This window comes from Panthera pardus, unplaced genomic scaffold (assembly GCF_024362965.1).
Source record: "Panthera pardus isolate Hobbes unplaced genomic scaffold, ASM2436296v1 HiC_scaffold_16, whole genome shotgun sequence".
Lineage (NCBI taxonomy): Eukaryota > Metazoa > Chordata > Mammalia > Carnivora > Felidae > Panthera > Panthera pardus.
The window spans coordinates 61,785,195-61,809,633 of record NW_026526721.1 but is presented as its reverse complement, the minus strand read 5'-3'; the positions used below and the strand labels follow the sequence as shown (position 1 = coordinate 61,809,633).

The 24,439-nt window shown below is 38.0% G+C and overlaps 1 protein-coding gene and 1 pseudogene across 2 annotated transcripts in view; one reads left to right on the top strand and one right to left on the bottom strand.

Annotated features, from left to right (window-relative positions):
- The window catches only part of LSAMP (limbic system associated membrane protein), a 649,278-nt gene that overhangs the window by 384,016 nt on the left and 240,823 nt on the right, over positions 1 to 24,439 (top strand). The gene's annotated exons all lie outside the window — the stretch shown is intronic.
- On the bottom strand, positions 15,063 to 16,164 carry LOC109266423 (glyceraldehyde-3-phosphate dehydrogenase-like; annotated as a pseudogene).

The following is a 24,439-nucleotide window of genomic DNA, read 5'->3' as shown; positions in this document are numbered from 1 at the left end:
TATTTTATAAAGGATGCCAGGTGCAGTGACGAAAAGATTGAGTCTATATCACTGATAGAAATATTTGCTTGTATGTAAGATTTTTTTGTTTTGGACTGAGATGGCAGCATTTTCTTTCTCTAGTTTATTTGTAATGCATAACATTGTGCTGTTTCTGAAAAAGGATCATAATCTTTTAAATGTATTTGTTGGGAGAGTAGTCATCAGTATAGAGCAGTGCATAGAGGATTTCCTTGAGGGCATCAGATGATTTTTTTTTTAACTTGCTCAACTGGAAAACATGTCCCAGAGGATAGGAACTGCATTCTGGCATCAGTTAAGTATTTGAGAATGGCTGCATAAGAAAGAATAAATAAATCAGGACTTATTTCTCAGCCTTTTCCAACGGAAGATGATTTGGACAACTCCGACCTGAGCAGCATTCTGTCACCTGCCTGACTGGTGTATGAGTGAGCCCTGGAATTGTCACTGCATGGTAATGTCTGGAATATGAGAAGGAATGAGACTTGCGGAGACAGAGGAGGAGCATTGATTGTTCTTGTCTTTATTTCATATGTCTTTTGTCTCTCCTCATGTCTGAAGCACCTTTGTTCTGCCCTTGGAAGTTCAGAAAACACTCCTTGGCTTCCCAGCCATTACCATTTCTTTTCAGGGTTGCTGCGGGAGAAGTATCTGACGTTGCTGGGGTGCTGGCAGACTCTATCTGTTGTCATTCCTCCGTCTGCTCCCGTCTCCCAAACCAGGGCCTTTGAGCTCTGCTCCTCATCTAGTCTGCGCCTCCCTACCTAACGACATCCACTAATGTGCGCTAACAGATGTCTGAGGGAAAATTAGCCGTGGTGTCCAAATCAATTAGACCAGAGTTGCTGTGTAGGAACAATTGCTCTGTAGGCTGTGTGGGCTGTATTTTTTTTCCTGTTTCTTATTTTCCAAAGGTGAAGTCATGTAGCCCAAGCTGAGATTCCCTGCTCCCTATTTTCCACTTCCAGGCAGTCTACCTCAGTGCTTAATGGGTTCTGATTGGACAACCAGATGGAGATGACTCTACCAGGTGCAGGCTCCCAGCAACCAAGTTAAGAATAGGAGGGCTGTATTTGCCCCAAAGGCAATGCAGCCCAGAATAAGAGCCATACGAGCTTCAAAAATACAGCTTTGGAATGTGTTTTAAATTCTAAGAAATGTTATGTTAGTGGGGTTGCCTTATACGACTCTTTAGAGAAAGACTCCATATGGATGAAGAATGGCTTGAGTAGCAAACACACCTACTTAGTCCATCAAAAGGGGTTTCTCTTTCCCATTTCCTTATACAAGGGTCAAATCCATCAAGAGTATGAGTAAGTGGAGAAAAAGAGCTCTCCTTTGAAGTTTGACAGGCCTAGACTCTGACTCTGTATCCTGTGGGACTTTGGGAAGCCCTAAACTTGAGCCTTGGTTTTTGTTTGTTTGTTTGTTTGTTTGTTTGTTTGTTTTTGTTTTTCTCCTCCTGAGAGTGATGCTGTTTACTTTGCAGCATGGTTAATCTCTCTGAACCTCAGTTTAATTTTGTGTGAAGTGGGTATAATAATAATAACCTACATTGCAAGAACAACCCGGTAATTAAATAAGACATTCTTAGAACAAGGCTTGCTCTTATATGCATGCTTGATAAATGATAGCCATGTGAGCATCATCTTTTCCATTATGCTTCTCAGAAACGCTGAAGCAATATTCAATTTGTGCAGAATTCCTACCTTTTGTACTTTTTAAAAACCTCCTCCCCAAGAACAAGCATTCTGAACTGTCTGTGGCTTTACACTTTTTTTCTCTTATGTTACTCTCTTCTCATATTCTCCCAGGTACGCCATCTCTTCCCGAACTATGGTCACCAAACCCCTACCGCTACTGCCTTCATTCTGTAATTGTTTTCCGCCAGTGCGCAGGACACACTCGCTGTGATTGTCTATGTACTTCTGTAATGTGAAAATAGACACTGGTTCCCAAAATAGAATCAACCGTAATAATACAAATTAATAAAGAAATGCTAAAGAGAATGAAGGGCAATATTTGGAGGCAGTTGTAGAAAGAAGTTCAATTTTCTATTATTGTATGTGTTCACATTTGGAGTTTCATCTTGCTTAGGCTAGAAAATTCTTTAACATAATTAATAACTGCCTTTATGCTGTGCATAATCTTTCTATATTCCATCACTTATTATGTATTCCATTTTAAAACTAGGAACCTTTGTGAAGCCCTCTTCAGGCAATCTCTGTATATGGAATGATCCTATATCCAAGAACCTCTGACATTTACGCTAAAGCTTTTTCAGAATTGGCAGCCTGTCTTTTTTTTTTTTCTTCCATCTGGGCATGTAATCACTACAGGGCATTTACTCTTTCAGGGGCAATTTCCATTGTTAAGGGGAAACAGAAAGAAATGCAGTCTGAGCCTTGCAGGCTCACCTCCTGTCCTATACACACAGGTTTTCTTCTCATGACCCTCCAGTGCTTCTCTCTGGATCTGGCCAACCAGTGTCATGAGAGTTGAGGATTTTGATAAGTGAATAACCTCTCAATCAGAAAGTAGTGGGTTTGTTTTATCTTTTAAAAATTGCTTGTTTTGTTTTGGATTAGGGTTTGGAGTTTTTGTTGTTTTTTAAGTAGAATTACATTTCTACTTTGGGTTACTAGCTGTGGCTCAGAAATAGGGAGCTGCCAGACTCCCCATCTCAGTCTGTCCCCATTTTGTGCGTGAAGCAGTTCCCCATGAACACACAAATATCACACTCAGCTCTGTCAGATCAGCTTCATGGCCACATTTATCAAAATTATCCCAGAGTCCCTTGCAGAGGCGAATATTAATAGGGTTCATTTAAAACCAAGAGTGTTACTAATGCCTTTTTCTATGTGCTAAATGGGAGGAAACAAGAATTACACAAACAACAACAACAAAAAAGGCAGGGTTGTTAGAATAGTTAATAAGGCGAGGTGAAATCTTTGGGCAAGGGGAAATAACGCTGAGCTTTCAGAAATCTTGATACATCAATTTACATATTATTATTCCCATTGCTTTCCATCCAGAAAGCAGACAGCATTTCTCTCAGTACACAACACACTGCCAGGTAATCAGCCTGGAGTATTTCCCCTGAGAACACTTTGTCTGTCCATGTATGTGAAGAATTCTTACTTTGTAATACTGAAATATATGGGGAATAACGTTACCTTTGCCCTAAATTAGTAAAGAAGGATCGGGGAAATAAAGTAGAGGAATCTATGAAAGGGTAGGTGGAAAAACATTAAGAATGGATTATTTCCATTTTGTCTCCAATCATACAGTGCCATTTGCACACAGGCCAGCTGTTATTGGCAGGTCTGCTTTGCATAGCAGCAAGCTAACATAGTGGTGTTCCTGGTAAGTTTTGTTGGATAGTATTTCACGTTGTGATGCTGCTTCAATGCCAGGAAATGCCATTTTGTTGCCTGGTGCTGAGATGACATCTGCTTTGAGTTAGGTAGATAGTGGCATCACTCCTCCCTCAAGCAGAGTAGAGAATCAGAAGCCACCTTTTCATGTCTGTTGGCATTAAACTGACCTTAATAATTATGTGTTTTGGCCTGCCAGAACCATCATGGTTCACATTCTACATGGAGAAAGGTAACCTTCTGCAAGAACCTGAATTAGAATTTTTTTAATTAATTAATTTTTTAAAAAGGAAAACAGTATCTAGATATGGATGTTTAAAAAGTAATGGTAATAGGTAAAATTATCCTTTATTGTTTTTTAATTAACTGGAGCAACATCCCAAGGAATGAAATTAATCTGCCTTATGGAGCTGTTTAAGAACCTGATCCCATAGTTAATTTTACTCTCAGACTAGAGACACAAGAGTAATTTGATTTCATGGTCAAACTCTCTATTGGGGAAGCTGCCATTGTCTTTGAGAAAAATGGGTCATGCCATCTATATTTACCAGTAACATGGTAAGTCATTGTCCTTCTTTAGTCTATCCAACACAACTGTCTACAGCAGTTATTCTCAACCGAAGGTGGTTTTGCCCCCAAGGGATATTTGGCAACATCTGAAGATATTTTTGATTGTTACAACTGGCCATAGGATGGGGGAAGGAAGAGCTACTGGTATGTGGTGGCTAGTGGCTAGGGGTGTTGCTTAATATTCTATATATACATAAGACAACTCTCATAAAAAAACATTTATTCAGCCCGTAATATCAGTAGTGCCAATATTGAGAAGCCATGCACTAGAAAGATGTTTATAAAGGTATAAAATTTCCAAACATATCAGGAATAGACTGAGACATTGGATCATTACCCTCCTGGAGCTTCTAGCAGGGGAACATAGCTATTTCTGTAACACTAACAGAAGGATTACCTTCCTTGTTCTATAAGATCATCCTTTGGTAACAAGCATTCATCTCTGAGAGACAGACAGACTGGATAAGAGAGAAAGGAACATATTGTCAGGTCAATTGACTCAAAGTTTATTAATAGACTGCCAAATGCCTATAAGGAATAAAGAGTAGGGGTTAAGAGGACAGAGTCTTAAAATAGAAATTAGCAGACCTAGGAGTCTAACCCAGGTTAACTATGTAACACAGTTTCCTCATCTATAAAATGGAAATTTTAATGGTACTTATCTCCTAGAAGGGTAAAGAGGATTCAATGAATTAATATGTGCAAAATACTTAGTAAGTGCTTGATAAATATTAGATATTGTTCATATTACTTAACATTTTCTCATAGCAGGAACATAAGAATAGGTGATCCTAATGAGACCTGAAACCGTAAAAATCCTAGAAGAAAACACAAGCAGTAATTTCTCTGAGATCAGTCATAACAATATTTTTCAGATATATCTCCTAAGGCAAAAGAAACAAAGACAATAACAAACTATTGGGACTACATCAAAATTAAAAGCTTTTGCACAGTGAAGGAAATCATCAACAAAACAAAAAGGCAACCTACTGAATGGGAGAAGTTATTTGCAAATGATATATCTGATAAGGGGTTAATATCCAAAATAACTACAGGATGTATGTACCTCAACACCAAAAAAGCAAACAATTTGCTTAAAAAATGCACAGAGGACTTGAATAGACATTTTTCCAAAGAAGACCTACTGATGGCCAAGAGACACATGAAAAGATGTTCAACATCACTCATAATCAGGGAAATACAAATAAAAACCACAGTAGATATCACCTCAAATCTGTCAGAATAGCTAGAATCAAGAAGACAAGAAACAAAAAGTATTGGCAAAGATGTGGAGAAAAATGACGCCTTGTGCACTATTGGTGAGGATGTGATTAGTACAGACACTGTAGAAAACAATATACAAGTTCCTCAAAAACTTAAAAATAGAAATACCATATGATCCAATAATTCCACCATCGGGTATTTATCCAGGGAAAACACTAACTCAAAAGGATATATACACTCCTATGCTCTTTGCAGCATTATTTACAATAGCCAAGACACGAAGGCAACCTATGTGCCCATCAATAGATTAATCAATAAGGAAAATGTGATTCACACACAATGGATTATTACACAACCATGAAAAGGGTGAGACTGTGCCATCTGAAACAACATGGATAGATCTAGAGTATATTATGCTGAGTGAAACTCTGAGGCCCTTGATTTCACAAAAAAAAAGAGACAAATTGGAGATAGAGGTGTTTCATCCATTTGCAGCTAAACCTAGGACAAGCATGTTTGATACATTGATGTTTATTGCCAGGCAACTGTGCAATTAAAAAATCTCTTATTGTTATACGCTCTACCTTTGATTATTTTTTTAGGATCAGTTTACCATTTTGTTGAGTAGCAAAGGCCTTAAATACCATGTGAACATCAAAAAGACAAGAAGTAACAAGTTCTGACCCTGATATGAGGAAAAAGAAACTCATGTGCACTGTTAGCGAGATTATAAATGGTACAGTCATAATGGAAAAGAGTATAGAAGTTCCTCAAATAATTAAAAATAGAACTGACATCTCTTTTGCTATGATCTGAATAGGACAGTGCTAGAAACTGAATAAATTCATTGAAATGTCAAAAGACATACACACACACACACACACACACACACACACACACACACCATGTGGCCTACTTTACTCCAGACACTTTAGAGTCTCCAAAATTATCTCATGGGAGATCCTACTATGATGTTCTCCATCAGTACCATAAGTGTTCAAAAGAGTATTATTAGTATTATGTTATTATTAATAATAATAATAGCTGATTTGAGTGCTTTCATGGCCTTTTGAGGAATTGCTAAGATAGGTAATAACGATGGAAACACAGGTCTTCAAAGGACCAATCAATATAATAAGAACAGTGGATACAAAAATAAACAAGTTGTTGGCATGTATGCCATGTACATTTCAAGGTTATGTGTGCTTTAATGTGAAGGGGAAATAAATGGATGCATTTTTGTCCAGATGAGCTGCACCCAGGAAGCAGTCATTTCTCCTTGCTTATCTGAAGCAGAGAGTTGGAAGACAAATTGCTCTCATCAACCTCTCTCTTCTGAATTCTTCTTCTCTGATCTGCATCTCTTAAGTCCCATCCTGGCAGCAAGAAAAAGGCTTTGAATTCTGTGCTATTTGTAGAAATGCTAGAGTGAGGTCAGAATCACAGTGTTTTGCCAGAGTTCCCCTCCCCTCAGTTTGAGTTCCAAAGGTAAGACAAAACCATCCATACCCAACACACATTTGCTTTCTCTTCGGGTATGTTGTTCCACTGCACTAGCTTCAGCAATTTCCATTTCCTTCTTTTTAATTCCACTCCCAATGAGCAGAGAAGGGCACCAGGACAATTTTTTTTCCAAAAAGAAGCAGGGTAAAGAGTTGCTATTACCTGGAGCATAGGGACTCAAGATGAGGCAGAGCTTTGGTGATGTACATTGAGGGCAAAAGGGAGGACTTTGAAAGGTGAACCTTACAGAGACAAGCTGGTCATTGAAAACTAAATTGCCAACTTGCCTCCAGTGAACAAATGCACCTGCCATTCGTAATGCAGCCAATTTGCTGCTTCTACTTTTATCTCTCTCATGCAGCAGGCTCCAAACTCTCAAAGGTTTTCTTGTGCCTCTTTTTGTGATGCCCATACCATCAGGACTTTAGATAGAGGCTTCTGTGAATGCATTTTATTCCCACCTTCTCTCCCACTCATTGCGTTAAAATAAATTGAGACAGTAATATTCATAAAAGAAGTAAAGTTCTAAGGAGCAACAGCTCTTCCTCCAAACTCTAATGCTACTGGAAACTGTCCAGCTTTTCAGGATGGTGCAGGGCGTCTACATAAAATGCAGACACTGGAACCTAGACACCAAGGAAGAGATGCTCTGTGCTGTGAACACATTACTTAGGCATGAAGTAATGCTCTTAATCCCATTCTCCAATTGTGAATAATAGTTTCTGGAGAAAGACTTCGTTTGAAGAGTAAAATTTCACAAGCAAGGTCTCATCCTCAAAACATTTTTTCCATGTGCGGAAATGTTTGATAATGAATGATCCTCAGGTGACTCTTTTTAATTACCTAAACAGGAGGAAGAAATACCATCTTTCCATAAAAAGGATTCAGAGTGACAAATGTAGATTTGCTTATTTGAAAACATCCAGTTCAATCATTTCCAAAAGATTTAATTATTTCAACATGTATTGTTCAGTTTTCACAATAGCTTACATTGCTCAACCCCAAAAGATGCTTCCAGTTACAGCCATCTAATTCTCTACAACTGGTTCTCTGAAGGCACCTCTATACATTTAAATATAGGCCATTTCATACCCTGACAGGAAATAAAGAAAGACCTTGGAACTGCATCAAATTAAACTTTTTTTTTCCACTCTTGCATGAAAACCTGAAGTAATATGTGAAATATTCTAATGCTGCCTTAAGGTTGGTATTTTAATTGCATAAAAGAGAAATTATTCAATTATGGTTTTTCCAATCAACTATAACTCTAACCCAATATAAGGGAAGATCTCGATCATTAGTCTTATGGGGAAAATGAAAAGCATTTGTGTAAAAGTTCTGTTCTGGTGCCCTCCCCTCCCTTGCCTTTGTGACTTACACTTCTGTATCTTACTTTAGACCTACCAAATGAATTGCCTTCAATTAAAATTAGCAATGCTGAGCAATTGTAGTATACATCTCAGAAGGGGAGCTGGCCTTTAACTCATCTGAGAGCAAACACATTAGAAATAGAAAGAAAGCGTTTAGTGTTATCACACTATTGAAGAAATAAACACCATCGAGATGCTTTAGTCTACTCTTTAGAGAAATCACAGATTAAAGTAGATAGAAGTTACTGATCATCATTACCTCCTAAAAATATATTTCCAGAGAGAAGTCTTCTGTCTTCCTCTCATTCATTCATTCATTCACTTATTCCCTCTTGTATTCCAAAAAATATTTTAAACCACTGTCCCCAACATTCCAGTCAGGTGGCACTAACATGTTCAATGATCAACAACATTTATTATAAGCATATACTATATATTCCAGGGATCTAGTTAAATATTTCACAAACATTAATTATGTTGTTTAATACTTGACAGTCTTATGAGATAGGTTAAATGTCTCATTCTGAAGATGTGAAAACTGAGTCAAAGTTTTTCCCAAGATTTAACAGCTAGTAAGTTGAGGAACTGGGATTGGATACTGGCCAAGGTTCAAAACCCAGTGTCTAATCACTAAATTATTATATATATATATATATATATATATATATATATATATATATATATATAAAGAGATGGTTCTTACTTTTATATGTCTTCAGACATTTCTGACTTATTTGTTTCATCAGAGCATTTGTCACTCTGACATCTTTGACATTAGACCCTTGACCTTTATATTCATGGGTACTGAGAAGCATTAGCTATTGAGCTGTGTTACTGAACTCAAGGAGCAGCCCTCCTTATTGATTTCTAAAGCTGTATCTCCCATAGAATAAGCTTAAACCATGGAAGTTGGGCAGAATCTTTTTATATAAGATACTATTGACCTATATACAAGATTAATCCTTAAGTCTCCAGTTAGTGTTACAACATGTGCTAGACCACATATAATTACAAAATCATGGGACATTGTCTAGAGCCTCACATGAAAATCAGTCCTGTTACCATACAGTCCTGAGTCAATTTTATCTTCCTTTTTTGCTGTCTGAAAAAAATTACTTAAAAGAAAATATCCTAAGCATATATACCCAATATACTTACCCTAAATGATTAAGTTAATCCTTACATTTATCCTGGAATCTAGAAAATTGGCATCTGTTATTTTTAGAGATGAATAAACCGAGGTATAGAGAGATTTTTGTGGCCCGAAGGAGCCCTACTGGGAATGAGAGGAAGTAGGGAGCTCAAAATCTAGGTCCCCTTGAAGCCTTATATTTAGTGAATGGGCTGCTTTTAGATAACTCTGTTTACTTATGTGGGTCAGATCTTATTCTCTATTCAGAGTCACACATTTTCAGTATGTTCCCCTCACTATTATCCTGAAATTCTCCCTGGTTGGCCTTAAAAATAACTCATGTACTGGAAATATTTTCAGTGAAATTCCTTTATGTTTTTCTTATGAAGGAATGATTGTATAATAATGAGGCCTGCATAATGCTAAATATAGAACCCTTTCACTATAGGAAAGCTAAGGACAGACCCCACCCTTGTTAGAAACCTTATTTGTCCTGATAAAGTATGATTTTGTATTTAAGTAAGGGAATAAAACAGAGGGCTCTGAGTCCTTGCATTGATTATGTAACACAGTTTCCTTAAATAATTCTTGAGGCATTGTCCTCCTCCTCTAGCTGGGGGGAGGGGGAAAGAAAAAAAAACCCTGCAGGTATAAAAGATACCAAGACAGAGGGAAAGCCAAAAATATAACCTAAGACTCATGTAGTTCCAGGCAGCTGTGCTATTTACTAGCAAGCATATGCAAATGGAGAGAAATTTGGTTATAGTACCTGGAGTACAAAATAAGCATTTTTAGTACAATATTTCCTCAGGCAATTTCTAGAAATATCTTATACTGTTTCATTATCTCTATAGTTGTGAATAGAGGTTGTGACTCTCTTGATGGGAAATGCCATTTTGCTAATTCAAATAATATTCCTTTACACTGTATTTGCTTAGATTTTACAGAGCATTTGCTTTTCACACAGTGAATCTTATATATAAGATTATAAAATTCAAACTTGAGAGTGCCACATTTCTAGGATATATGATTTATGGGTCAGGGGTCTGGAAGCAGGTACCTCCTGGTTCTTAACACTAAAGGCTTACAATCAGAAGTAGGTGTGCAGGTAGGAAACTTTCTGAAAGGTGGCAAAGACAAAAACAAGGTAAAGAATTAGGCCAGCATCCATTTCTGACTCTGCAGTATGGCTTCAGTACCACAGAGCAGAAGAGAGACTTATATGTGTCCTATAGATGAGGGGCAGTGTCAGACAGGGAAGGCTACAGCTGGTCAGAAAATTTAGAAAAAACAAATGGATGAGTAGACTGCAAGATTAATTGTGTAGTCATTAGACATTGACAATCAAAGTCTTCACTGAATGGAAAAGGAGAGGATGTTCATTCAATAGCCATAATTCACAAAATGTGAAAGACCTCGAGAGAACATCATCCCATTTCCAACTTTAGGACAGTACGCTTCTAAATAAAGGTCATATTGTTTACTCTTCTTAATGATGTTTTGATCAGAGTAATCAATGCTAGCTGCTTTAGATATTGAGGACTCTTGTGGCTTATTTCTTCCTTATGAAGCCCAGTTCATAGCCCCTGCTACATAGCAGCTATGCCATCTGGACACATATCACCACAGTTGCCATCACAAAATAGGAAAGAGCTGGAGCAACATGCAAACATTTCTTGACGGCCAGGCCTAGATGTGGCTTACCTCACTTTATTCAGCATTTTATTGGCCCAAACCTAGTTTTATGGTCCTAAACTAACCACGGGAGCTTGGAAAATGTGGAGAAACACAGACACTTGCTGAGCATCAACAGCCTCCTCCACAACCTCCAATGACGTACTAGACAATGATTAGGGAATCCCATTCTAAAGAGGTCTGAATGCTATGAGCACACACATTCATGCCTCCAGGAAGCAGATGGAGTAAAGGATGAGATCCATGATGCCCTGACAACATGCAAATGCAACTGATGTAAGACATGTCTGAGCAGACGGCTAGTTTGGAAGCCAAGGAGTAAATGTTGATGTGTTTGTCTTTTAGTTTTACATTGTGATATGGAGAATGTGTGGCATTTCAAATATTTTAATAAAGGATGTTAAATAGAAGAGGGTCAATCTGCACGGGGAAATACACACATCCGTGTAAAGTATCTCTTCATTTCCCTGCTGCTTTTTCCTTCCCTTGACTAATTGCTACCATTTTAATGAAGCAGTTTGAAGTTCCCTTCATTCTAGTATAAGTGAAATGTTCCTATTACTCTCATTAGGATCTATAAACCAAGGTTTACTTTGAGTCGAACAGTTTAGCATCTGATTGAATGACAGAGGAAGGTTATAAAGTTTTTAATGTGTGAATACTAGATTCAGGTGTCAGAAACAGAGTATGTAACAGTTATACACATGAATGTCCTAATCCCTAACGATGCTATCAACTACCAGCATAGCAGATTTCTGTTGGGCTGATAATTTTTCTTTTTTACAGTGTTTTAAGACACTCCAGAAACATTTGTAATAATTTACTCTACTTTGTAATTAGATTTAGTGATTAGAATCTTGCTCACTTACATAGCTGTTTTCCTTTAAATGAATGGCACCAGCTGGCTTATAGCTGAAACCTGATCTGACTCTCAAAACTATCAGAGGGGCCAGCATAAGGGAAAGCCTGATATGTTCTGGAGCTTCATGAAAAGTTAACAGAGGGAGATGTTTTATAATCTTTATACTCTTTTATATTTCTACTAACACATATATGTGTATGCACATGTTATGTACTATATACTATATATATGTACACACTATATATATATATACACACTATATATATATACATATATATATATGTATATATATATATATATATATATACTATATACACTATATGTGTATGTATGCACACATATGTAGGTTAAATATATTGGAGATTTTGAAGCTCAGCTACTCTGGGGATACATTCAATTTACAGGACATGGAAAGAGGCTGACATTACCTTCTCTCATATAACCTCTAAGCATTAAAGGAAGGAAGCTAAAAATTTGCAGTTTTGGCTTCAGCTGCTTGGGCTATTTTACCATCAAGAGAAATGTGATGAAGATATAATTAATGGAGAAAAGCATTAGCAAAAGGCAAAGAGAGCAAAGTAATCACAAGTGGCTCTGACTATTAATTGTCTCCATGTAATTTTACACATGATATTGAAGATTCAGTTAAGTTATGCATTCACTCCCTTAGCATACACTTAGTGAGAAGCCACATCAGGCTAGGCACTGTGTTTTCAGGCCAGTGTGACAGGTGTGAGTGAGTCTGACTCGTGGAAATCAGAGATCCTTAAGGACAGTCTCTTAGGCCCAAATCATTGCCAAATGAGGTTAAGTGACTTGCCTGAAGCCAAAGGGAGGACAGGTAGAGTAACAGAGGGCGCACTTTCCCTTTCCCCGTGGAATAAAAAGGGGGCAATGTGGACTGAGAATCAAGAATACTTCTGATGGCCAACAGGCCTGATTCTCAGTCCATCTGGAGCTATTTGGAGCTGATAAAAACCCAAGAATCCCACTCACTGCTGCAGCACGAGTCTCTGCCTCGTGTGGCCTATGGTTTGTTAAGAACAAAACAGCCATAAAGTCAGCTGCCTCCAGACAATTGAACGGTGGTGGACAAGAGGACTGACCAGGCCAGTGTGCCTCCAACTGCACGGCCACCGTGACCACTTCATAGTGTTGTCTGACCCAGGCTCTATGGGTAAGATGCTAGCCCTGCTGGCTCCCCGGGCAATATGAAATTCAGAGCTGATGCAGAGCCAAATAGGAGAGATTCCTCCTGCCCCCCTCACTGACTGTGGCTGATTTGTACCCATTGTCAGTGATGTGTATAGTCTTTTCTTCCCAGCCTTGCCCTCTTTGCCCAGCATTTTTTCTTGATAAGAACCCAGAGTTTAACTCATGGTTAAAAGCACCCCTTGTTGGAAGACAGGGTCAGCAGACACACTGTGTTGTATAAGCACACGCGTTGTGAGAGGGAGACGAACAGAGTCACAGATGGCCGTGCTGCCTCAGAAATCCCTGGCCTGAGAGCTCCAGCCTCACAGCACGTTCCCTGGAGACTGCTCTTGGGGAGGGAGGATTGATCTGTGCTCCTAAACAGAGGTGTTGTGCATGTTTATGTGTGAGACTGGAAGTCAGGTGGAGGATTTTGATAGCCAGTGTTTATTTCCTTAGGACATGGAAGTTTGAATAAAACATCATGGCAGGGTGCAGAAGCCAAAGCAGAAATCTTTGACATTTTCTCCATAACATGCCTAGGGCTCTGAACAAACAGCGGGGACCCGAGATGCCTCCATGTCTAACTTCACATTTAGCTCAAGATTAATGAGACTCACCCCATTCAGGATTTATTTGTGGAAGCAGGGACAGAGCATTCCTTCTCACCACCACCACCTGCCCCCTCTTGAGTTTTAAGAGAAGGGAGAGTGAAGAGAGACCCCATTTTGCATTGGCCAAATTGAAGGAGATTGGTCAAATTTATCTGCAATACAGGCGGTAAATGAGGCCTGTGAAGATGTCTCTACTTTCCACTGTAAAAGTGTTCATGCTTCTGTAATTACAGATATAAATATTACCAGCATTTTTTTTCATTATATCCTTATAGCACTTTTAATGGATCGTCAACATGGTCAAAATATCCCATAACTGCATTAATGGCAAATATATCTATTTTATATATATATATATGTGCATATATATATGTATATATATATATACGCATATATATATGTATATATATATATATACACATGTATATATATAATGGATATATATGTGTATATACACATATATATATATAATGGATATATATGTGTATATACACATATATAATTATATATATATATATAATGGATATATGTGTATATACACATATATAATTATATATATAATGGAAATATGTGTATATACACATATATATAATGGATATATATTATATATATATATATAAATTATATATAATGAAATTGTGTAGAATATTATCCACATCCATTGAAATATGCTACCATGAACAAGAAAATAAAATGGACTCGCTGGCTTGAAGTTTATGCTAACTGTGACAAAGTCAACTTGCTTTTAAATGTATATTGTTTTTCTCTCTTTTTTAAAAACAAATATATACATGGGGCGCCTGGGTGGCTTGGTCGGTTGGGCGTCCGACTTCGGCTCACGTCATGATCTCGCAGTTTGTGGGATTGAGCCCTGCATCAGACTCTGTGCTGACAGCTCAGAGCCTGGAGCCTGCTTCAGATTCTGTGTCTCCCTGTCTTTCTGTTCTGCCCCTGCTCACACTCTGTGTCTCCCTCTCTCTCTCAAAAATAAATAAACATTAAAAATTTTTTTTAATTATGTATTTAAATCCAAGTTAGTTAACATACAGTATAGTATTGGTTTCAGGAGTAGAGCCCAGTGATTCAACATTTACTTATAATACCCAGTGCTCAATCCCAACAAGTGCCCTTCCTAATGGCCCTCTCCCATTTAGCCCACCCCCATCTCCCCTCCAGCAACCCTGAATTTGTTCTCTATATTTAAGGGTCTCTTACGGTTTGTCTCCTTCTGTTTTTTATCTTATTTTTCCTTCCCTTCCCCTATGTTCATCTGTTTTATTTCTTAAATTCCATGTATGAGTGTAATCATATATTTGTCTTTATCTGACTGACTTACTTAGTATAATATTTTCTAGTGTATTATATATGCATATATATATATATATATATATATATATATGCATACACACACACACACACACATATGTATACCACATCTTCTTTGTCCACTCATCAGCCTATGTACATTTGGGCTTGTTCCATAATTTGGCTATTTTTTTTTTTTTTTTTGGCTGGATACAGTATACTTTATTGATGGCACATGGTAAGGTAGGGCTCCTCAAGGCCCTTCCCTTGTTCAAGGGTCTCTGGGATGGAAACTGGAGGTCAGGAGAGTGTATTGGGGAATGAGTTGGGGCGAGGAGTCCCCAGCAGCTAAAGGCCTCTCTCTTCCTCTTGCTCTTGCTGGGACTGGTAGACCAGGGGCTCTTACTCCTTGGAAGCCATGTGGACCATAAAGTCCACCACCTGGTTGCTGTAGCCAAATTCATTGTCATACCAGGAAATGAGCTTGATGAAGTGGTCATTGAGAGCAATGCTAGCCCATGTTGAAGGTGGAAGAGTGGGGGTGTCACATAGCCCAAGATGCCCTTGAGGGGACCCTATGATGCCTGCTTCACTACCTTCTTGATGTCATCATATTTGGCAGCTTTCTCCAGGCAGCAGGTCAGATCCATGACAGATATGTTGGGGGTGGGGACACAGAAGGCCATGTCCGTGAGCTTCCCATTCAACACAAGGATGACCTTGCCCACAGCCTTGGAAGTGCCAGTAGAAACAAGGATGATGTTCTGGGCAGCCTCTCAGCCCTCATGCCACAGCTTCCCAGAGGGGCCATTCACAGTCTTCTGGGTGGTGATGATGTCATGGACTGTGGTCATGAATCCCTCCACGATGCCAAAGTTGTCATGGATGACCATGGCCAGAGGGGCCAGGCAGTTGGTGGTGCAGGAGGCATTGCTGACAATCCTGAGGGAGTTGTCACACTTCTCTTGGTTCACACCCATTAGAAACATGGGGGCATCAGCAGAAGGGGCCGAGATGATGACCCTCTTGGCTGCACCCTTCAAGTGAGCCCCAGCCTTGTCCATGGTGGTGATGACACCAGTGGACTCCACAACATATTCAGCACCAGCATCACTCCATTTGATATTGGCAGGATCTCGCTCCTAGAAGATAGTGAAAGGCTTTCCATTGATGACAAGTTTCCTGTTCTCAGCCTTGATTGTGCCATGGAATTTGCTGGGGGTGAAATCACACTGGAACATGGAAACCATGTAGTTGAGATCAATGATGGGGTCATTGATGGCAACAGTGTCTACTTTGCCAGAATTAAAAGCAGTGTTGGTAACTAGACTCCCAATACAGCCAAATCCATTAACTCAAGCCTTCACCACCATGTCTTGAGGACGCGGTTGGCACTGCACCAGAAGATACGGCTGTCTGTCAAACAGGGAGGAGCAGAGTAATTTGGCTATTGTTGATAGCACTGCTATAAACATTGGGGTGCATGTGCCCCTTCAAGTCAGCATTTTTGTATCCTTTAGATGCATTATTTGTAAAAATACCTCAAAACCAGAAAGCCAAATTCTTTATTATTATTATTATTAATTAATTATTAGTTTTAGAGAGAGAAAGAATAAGCAGGGGAAAGAGGGGCAGAGGGAGAGGGCAAGAAAATCTTAAGCAGGCTCCATGGCCAGCAGAGCTCAATCCCACGATCCTGGGACCATGACCTGAGCAGAAATCAAGAGTCAGACGCTAAACCAACTGAGCTATCCAGGCACCCCCAAAAAGCCAAATTTTTAACCATGTAATAATTGAGCTAAAAAACTGAACTGAGTAATGCAGAGACAACAAACTTTGGTAAACCAGACTTCCGGGATCTCAACATAATCAGTGACATTTCCATCACTGTACTGAACACAAGTACCCACCTATCCAGACTTTCATATCTGTAGTTGTGCCCTGGTCATCTTTGCAGCTGTTTAATTCAATCAATATACTAGCATCTCGTATCTCAGCAGTAGTTAATCTAGTCTTGAAATACCAAGATCTTCCTAGATCTTCTTGATCAGATGAACTGGTTATGAACTTGGTACTTTCTAGCTTTGTGACCTTGTCCAAAAGAATGAACCTTACTGAGTCTCAGTTATTCAACCAATATATGGGTGGGGGGTGGGGGGGGTGGTAGTAATAAAACTTGTCCAAGCCATCGCATTGGGATAGGTGTAGATCAAATAAGGCAAGTCATATATCAGAGTTTCATAAATTATATAATGTTATACTACTTCATATTATTTTTATTAATTATCTTTATTATTTTTATTATTTCTCTTCACTTTTCTGCTTGCTTATGTCTTTTTTCATTATTTAATGTTCCTTTGTCCCTCAAACAGAGGTCAAGGAAAGATAAAATGGAGACCTAACTCATATTCATCAACTCCAGGCTTTGTATTTCCTTCCTCCCCCAAATGCTGCATACCTATTTACCCCTCTGGAATTTTTAAGCCTACTTAGAATGGCAGGAAGTATTCTGTTTCTCCTAGTTATATTTAACATTTTTGATAATTACTGTATTTCCTACCATTATATATAATTTTTGAAAAATTATAATTGGCATGAATGTATTAATTAATTCACAATGGTAACTCTGTTTGTTTAGAAGGAAATAATGTGAATACTCCATATTCAGTTCATAATTGTTCATGGTAAGCTTTGAACAAGGGCAATTCAAAGAAAGAAATTCTGAAAACCTCCTGTCAATCCTATTCTTTCTCTAAATATTCTATCTTCTGGGCCCTTGAGCAGTGGCAGGAAACAACTTTTATTATTTTCATTGTATTCAAGGCATGCTTTAGTTCACCCTAGTTGGTTTCTATTAGAATCTACCTCCTTCCCTACACGAAAAGAACACTATATGCCTTAAGCAACTAAAAAAAAATAGAACTTAGGCTAGTAATATGGGCATGGAATCTTTAAGTTTAAGGGATTCTTACAAGCACCATATTTATTTCTACACATTTCTAATTCTCCAAATGGAATGAAGAAATGAGATGAACAGTAAACCATTTAAAAAATGTTAGTGTTAAGTATTATTATTTTTTCAGTAACCTTTTACTGGCACTTTTGTTGAAATAATAAAAACTGGCTGATCTAGGTCATAATTGTCATTGTTTTATCCTCTCCTCACCTCTGGTCATGCCTAGCACAGTGCCTTTATATGTTATAGTCTCTCAATAAATGTTGATTTGTATTATTCCTAAACATAATAGACATAAGAGTGGTCTCTGAACTCTTTATACTTCTATGTTCTTTTAACTTATAGTTTATTTCTCTCTCATTTAAAATTCCTCTTTTGGGGCACCTGGCTGGCTCAGTTGTAAGAGCATGCAACTCTTGATCTCAGGGTCATGAGTTCAAGCCCCACATTGGGCATAGAGATTACTAAAAAAAAAAAAAAATAGTTTAAAATCCTGTGATCTTTCTTTTTATGCTTATTTATTTTGAGAGAGAGAGAGATGGAGTGTGAGCAGGGGAGGGGCAGAGAGACAGGGAGACACAGAATCTGAAGCAGACTCCAGGCTCCGAGCTGTCAGAACAGAGACCAACACGGGGCAGTAACCCATGAACCGTGAGATCATGACCTGAGCTGAAGTCAGACACTTAATACTGAGCCACCCACGTGCCCCCTGTCCTCTTTTAATATACGGACTTATCTCTAATATTGTCTTATTGACTAAATAATTCATCCATAAGGTACAGGCAATTTTTTTCCCACATTTTTTAAAGAACACTAATGGAACACAGAAAAAATATATATATATTGGCTGCACATGATGTATTTTGTAGCTTTTAGGATATGTCATGGTTTAGGGCTGAATCTTTACAGGCTTTTCATGGAATACAGAGAGGGTTCTTTAGTAGATGCCAGGAATACCACCTGAGTTTTGAGTGCAAAGAGAGAAAAGATGCACTTCTTTTTTCTCTGCTAGAGTCTGTGGGTGCCATTTCTGAGCCCTTGGAATTCACCCAGTTGCTATTTGCTACCCACCCTAGGTAGCCTGATATTTTTGAACTTCCCTCTGCTCGATACCCCCATTTCTGCCAGATAACAAAACCATCTGCTGTGGTTGGACAGTATCTAAAGACTATTCTGTAAGTACCAGAAATGATAAAGTTCTTTTGTGAGGTAAAAGGAAGAAAGCAGATTCATTCCTCCCATCGACTGATTAAATCAGCGTCTGGATGTTTTCCCAGATTAGCAAAAATAAATATCCAAACAGCTGGAATCAGGGTCTGGGAATATGAAATTTTGGAGGAGCTGCTGACTTGTTGAGTAACTGCAGCCTCAGTGAACAGAATCAGGATAGTTCCATTTGCTCTTATTTAGCAAGGCAATGACCTGTACACGAGAACAGCCATTTGACATCCCACAGAGTATACATATTGCTGAAGCAGCAATAATGGATGCCCTTAGCTGGTCATGAATGCAAATGCTGGTGCCTGAATATTTTGTCCCCTTTCGAAACCAGCCCACACACTTAGATTCCAGGGTAATTCTGAACTTTTAATAAATATAGAAAAATTCCAATGTAATGTACTTTCTATTTAGGTCTACTGGGAGCCTCAATCAGATGTAGATACCCATGCCACACATGTATCACCGTGGGTACACATCCACCACTAGGTGGTGTATAAGTGAGCTCATGGTATTTCTTTGTACAACGGCTACTGTGTTTGAGTTATTTAGAGCAGTCTGACCCAAATTAACACTCCCTTGTGATGTTGGCTACTGTCTGGATGTGTCATAGGGACTATTTTGGTGTAAGTCTCACTACCTGAGACAGTGACAGCAACTCATACGGCCCCTTGAGAATGTGATAATTTAGGGTTCAAAGGCCAAAGAGGAGGTCGTATCCAGCTTATTCCTTTGGCCAACACAGTAAGATGGCAGCCGCATCTCAGAGGAGTATGTTAAGTGAGACTTCAGGCTCTAACTTTAAGTTACATATATAATTCAAGAATTGCTCCTGCCTGATTACAGGAGGATGGCTTTTTCTTGACTGCACATTGTTTCAATATGTCATTTTCACAAGCTTCCTTGCTCCTATTTCTCTGACTTTACCACATTACCACTCATATGGTACTTGGCTTTGTTTTATATATACATTTTATCTTTTCCTCTAAATTTTTAGCATATTATCCCCCTTTCCTTAAGTTACTTTGTTCATCTTCTAATGCAAGCATAAGTGCAGCATTTGTAATCACTCCTGGCAAAGAAATTTGAGTAACTGATATGTGTAATGAGTTTCTTCTACTTTAATATTCATCTGATACTCAAAGAAGCTATAGTTTCCACATTTTCCCTACTCACCCATGAAATTTGTGTTTAAAAGGAATCATGTTCCTGTAGAGCGCTCCTTTTCAAATACCTACTTCTGCGGCTGAATGTTCCTTGCTTTATAAATGGATTCTAGTAACAGTGAGAACTAATACCAGTGGAAAAGAAACTATCATTGCTGGTTGTTTTATTTGGCCAGAGTTAAGGCTTTAGAGACTCAAATTACAGACACAAAACACCTGGCAACATCTGTTGTCTATAAGAACAACAAATAAAAGAAGACCTCTGTTTTACTGAGGCTTACATTACAAATTATGTAACAGTGATAACATTTGATTTCGAGAGCTTTTCCTTAGGAGCCCAAGAGTTAAGCTTCTAAAACCTTTTTTTGTTTATGATTGTACACTTTCACATCTTTGTGTCGCTTTTTATTACAGGTATAAAATGTCTAGACATTGACTAAAGAGCTGAACATATTGGCATAGCTCTGCCCATTAGTAGATAAGAACTGGATACATATCTTTGGGGTGACTTTCTGTTAAAGCCAATATTAATGATTAATTATGAATTATAGTAATTACCTACACCTTCTGGCAATAATGGTGTCTGCAAAAATATAACTAGAATGCCATTAGCCATAGAAATGCATGAAATGTGTTATCATGTTATCTTAGGAAGAGTTAAGCCAACACTGCTTTATTAGCTGTATAATAGATAGCTACACTTATAGAGTCCCTTACAGTTTAAAAAACAAGTTTACACGAATTATTTTATTTGTCCCTAACAACAATCCTGTAATATTAACTATTATCAACTTTGCACATTACTTTCAATTACCAGATGAGGAAACTAAGTCTCAGGGAGATTTAAATAACTTGTCATTAATTTGTGTGTTCATTCGTTCAAAACTTGTTAAGCACATACAGTGTACCTCATGAGGAAAATTCAAAAGCAAATATCAGAGAATATGTGGTTGCCTTATGAGCCAGTGTCAGAGCAGGATCAAAATCCCTGGCTCTCAAACTGTGCTACATTTTCCAATCCTATCATCCATTCTGGAACCTACCACACCATGAAGCACAACATGCTTCACTGGCATTTTCAGAAGCAAAATGCCAGACTAGATGGATGTTTGATGTTTCACAAGATGTTATTAATATGTTATATTGTATATTTTTATTCTTATTGTTGAATTTTTGGATCATGCGATTAAAACCAAGTGCTGCTTAAAAAACATCCTGTAGATTTCTGAACGCAATTCTTATATAGATACACTATAAGTTTCCAGTGTGTTACATGTGCAAAAAATAGGGCGTAAGCTTCTATAGCCACACCAAAGAAGGTTAGAAATTGAGAAGTTGATAGTGTTATGTTTTTAACACCCCTTTACCACCATACACACAGTAATACATGCACCTTTCCCAAACTTCAAATAAGCAATAACTGATGAGACAAACTTAATAATTTGCACCATTAGGGATAACATTTTGAATTGAATACAAGTTATAAATGCTAATTATTTGAGGTTAGATAAATGAACCAACTGACCACTTTTATCCCTTCCTCGAATTGATTTATTGTCCTTCTTCTGGCTGGTCAGTTAGGGACTAAAGACAAAGGTATTGAAACACTCACAGCTAGAATTAGATGTTCTTTCAAACCTACAATTATTTTTAAAGCAATGTGTAATGACAGATAAGAGCCAATGCTATACATGCAACTCAGTTCATTTTGTGGAAACCCAAAGGAGTACCCAAGCACAAATGACAATTTACCTCTGAAAATGTCCCTCTTCAAAATTTCCCCTTATTATGACTACTTCCCAATTTGTAACAATTAGGATTCTTTGGCGTAAGCAACAGAAATTGACTGGCTAATTTGATGTAAAAAGTGGTGATTCTTTGGAAGAATATGGAATAGTTCCCAGGCTCAAAAGAAAAGCAGAAAATATCACCTTGGAAGGCACAGAAGCCATGCATCTCCAGGGATGCAAGTTGCAGACAGTAGTGAAAAATAATAGTCCTTTCAGGTGGCTGCCCTTTCATGATATGTATTAGGTAACTATTGCTGCTGAACAAACCAGTCAAAAATTCAGGGACGTAAAACAATAGTTATTTTTTATTTCTCACAAGTGTGCAAGTCAGCAGATCCAGACTGGGTTTCACTACATGTGACAATGTACCTTGAGTTGTCAGGTTCACAAAATAAAAATATAGGATTCCCAGTTACATTTGTAGTTTACATAAAATAATTGTTAGTATAAGTATGTCCCATGCAATGTTTGGAGCAATTATACTAAAAAAGTATCTGCTGTTTATATAAAATTCGTATTTACCAGGATGCCCTGTATTTTGTTTGGCAATCCCATTTGCCATCTCTCATCCTCCTTCTCCTAGGGCCACCAGGCTCAGATGGGTACATTCTTCTCATGCAAATGGCAGAGGCACAAGACCAAGTGAGTCCAATCGTGCCAACACTTCTCAAGACTCTGCTTGTATTCCCTATGCTTGTATCCTTGGCCAAAACAAGCAGCATGGTCCAGGGATGGAAAAGTGTCTGCTACCCACTGAAGGAGGGGATAGGCATGGCAAAAGATTTGGATACAGGAAAGATTGAGAATTGGGGACATTAACAGAGTCTACCACAAGTTGAATCAGTTTCAACCTCTCTTGAGTCATTCCTTATAAAAACCAAGTTCCAGGGAGGGAGAGTCTAAGTGGCCCAGCTTTGGTCACATGCCCACTCCTTGGCCAAAGGAGAATAGGTCACTTGACTGACAGTCCCAACAAACCAATGGCAGTTGGTGGGAGGTGTTTTCTGCAAAGGAATACCAGGGTTGTCTTTCCAGACAGAAGAGGACATGGATTTTGGCAGATCACATGATATATGTCCACTCCACTATGTCCCTGAATTTGCCTGCATTTCCACATTGGACCAAACATAAGAGATGTGAGACTTACACAAAAGAGGAGAAGGGATGCATTGGAACCCAGAGAATTGTATAAATTATGTACAGGCATGTCTTGGTTCACAAAAGCCAAGGCATACCCTGGAGCCCTGGAGATATGGTAAAGTGGGTAAGGAAATTACAAGAAGAATGAGGAAGGGCAATAAAATCATGAGTGGCAGAGGCAGATTGACTGTGTCATAATCCTACTTAATACTGTTTCATTGCACAGCTGAAGGAATCCGTGTGTACAAGTGTACCTAGATGTTAGTATTATTTTAGAAACTGTCACTTAATTTGCAGTGCATGGAAAAAATGTACATTTCTTTAACACAGAATTTATATAGATTTCAGTGAAAGAATATCACCTATTTAATAATTCAGATTTAAAGTTACAACTATTAGGTGTGGCATATTTATTTATTTATTATTTTTTGCAGTGGAAACCTTGAGAATTCATTTGAATAATGAATTTCACTAGTGTCCTGAAAGCAGGGTATCTAAATTATGTTTTTTACTCAACATTTTAGGAGGTGTTTGTCTAATAAACAATTAATTTTGGAACTAGCAACACATAATAATAGTGTGGTGTCCAAAAGATTAATGACATATTTTAATGCACTTTCATAAAATTTCTTGGCATTATAAGTAGGTTTATATTTATATATTTCCCAGAAATATTGCTCTTGCCAGCTTGGTAGCACATGTAGGCTAATTCTGAAAGCCAAAACAATGTATACATTTTATATAATTTAACCAGAGGTATTGCGGAAATTGACTAAAAAACCACGGAGGATTAAAAAACCTAGTTAAAGCTCACACCATAAATGAACTCCAGATGATTTAAAGAGTGCAATAAAAAAAAGAAATAAACCATTGAAAGAGAAATAACAAATAGACAGAAGTATTTAACTGATTTTATGTTAAGAAAGAAACGTCTATGCGCAAAAACACTAGAAGAAATCATAAAAAAAAGCTCACCAAAGAAATTTAAACCTTTTACAAGACAAAAATGTTCATAAAATTAAGAAGTTAAGAATGAATTGTGGAAACTGCAAACAATATGACAACAAAAGATTATTTCCCTAAGGTATACAGGCTGTCATTAATCAGTAAGAAAACAAAATAATCCAGAAAAATTAGAGAGATCCCTGAAACCAAATAGGTTGAAAACATCAAATAAATGGTTCATGACATTACATTTAGGAAAATATAATAAAAGACACTAATATCCTATGAATAAATATTGTTGGGGGTGATGCGTGAGTCAGTCAGTTGAACGTCCGACTCTTGATCTTGGCTAGGGTC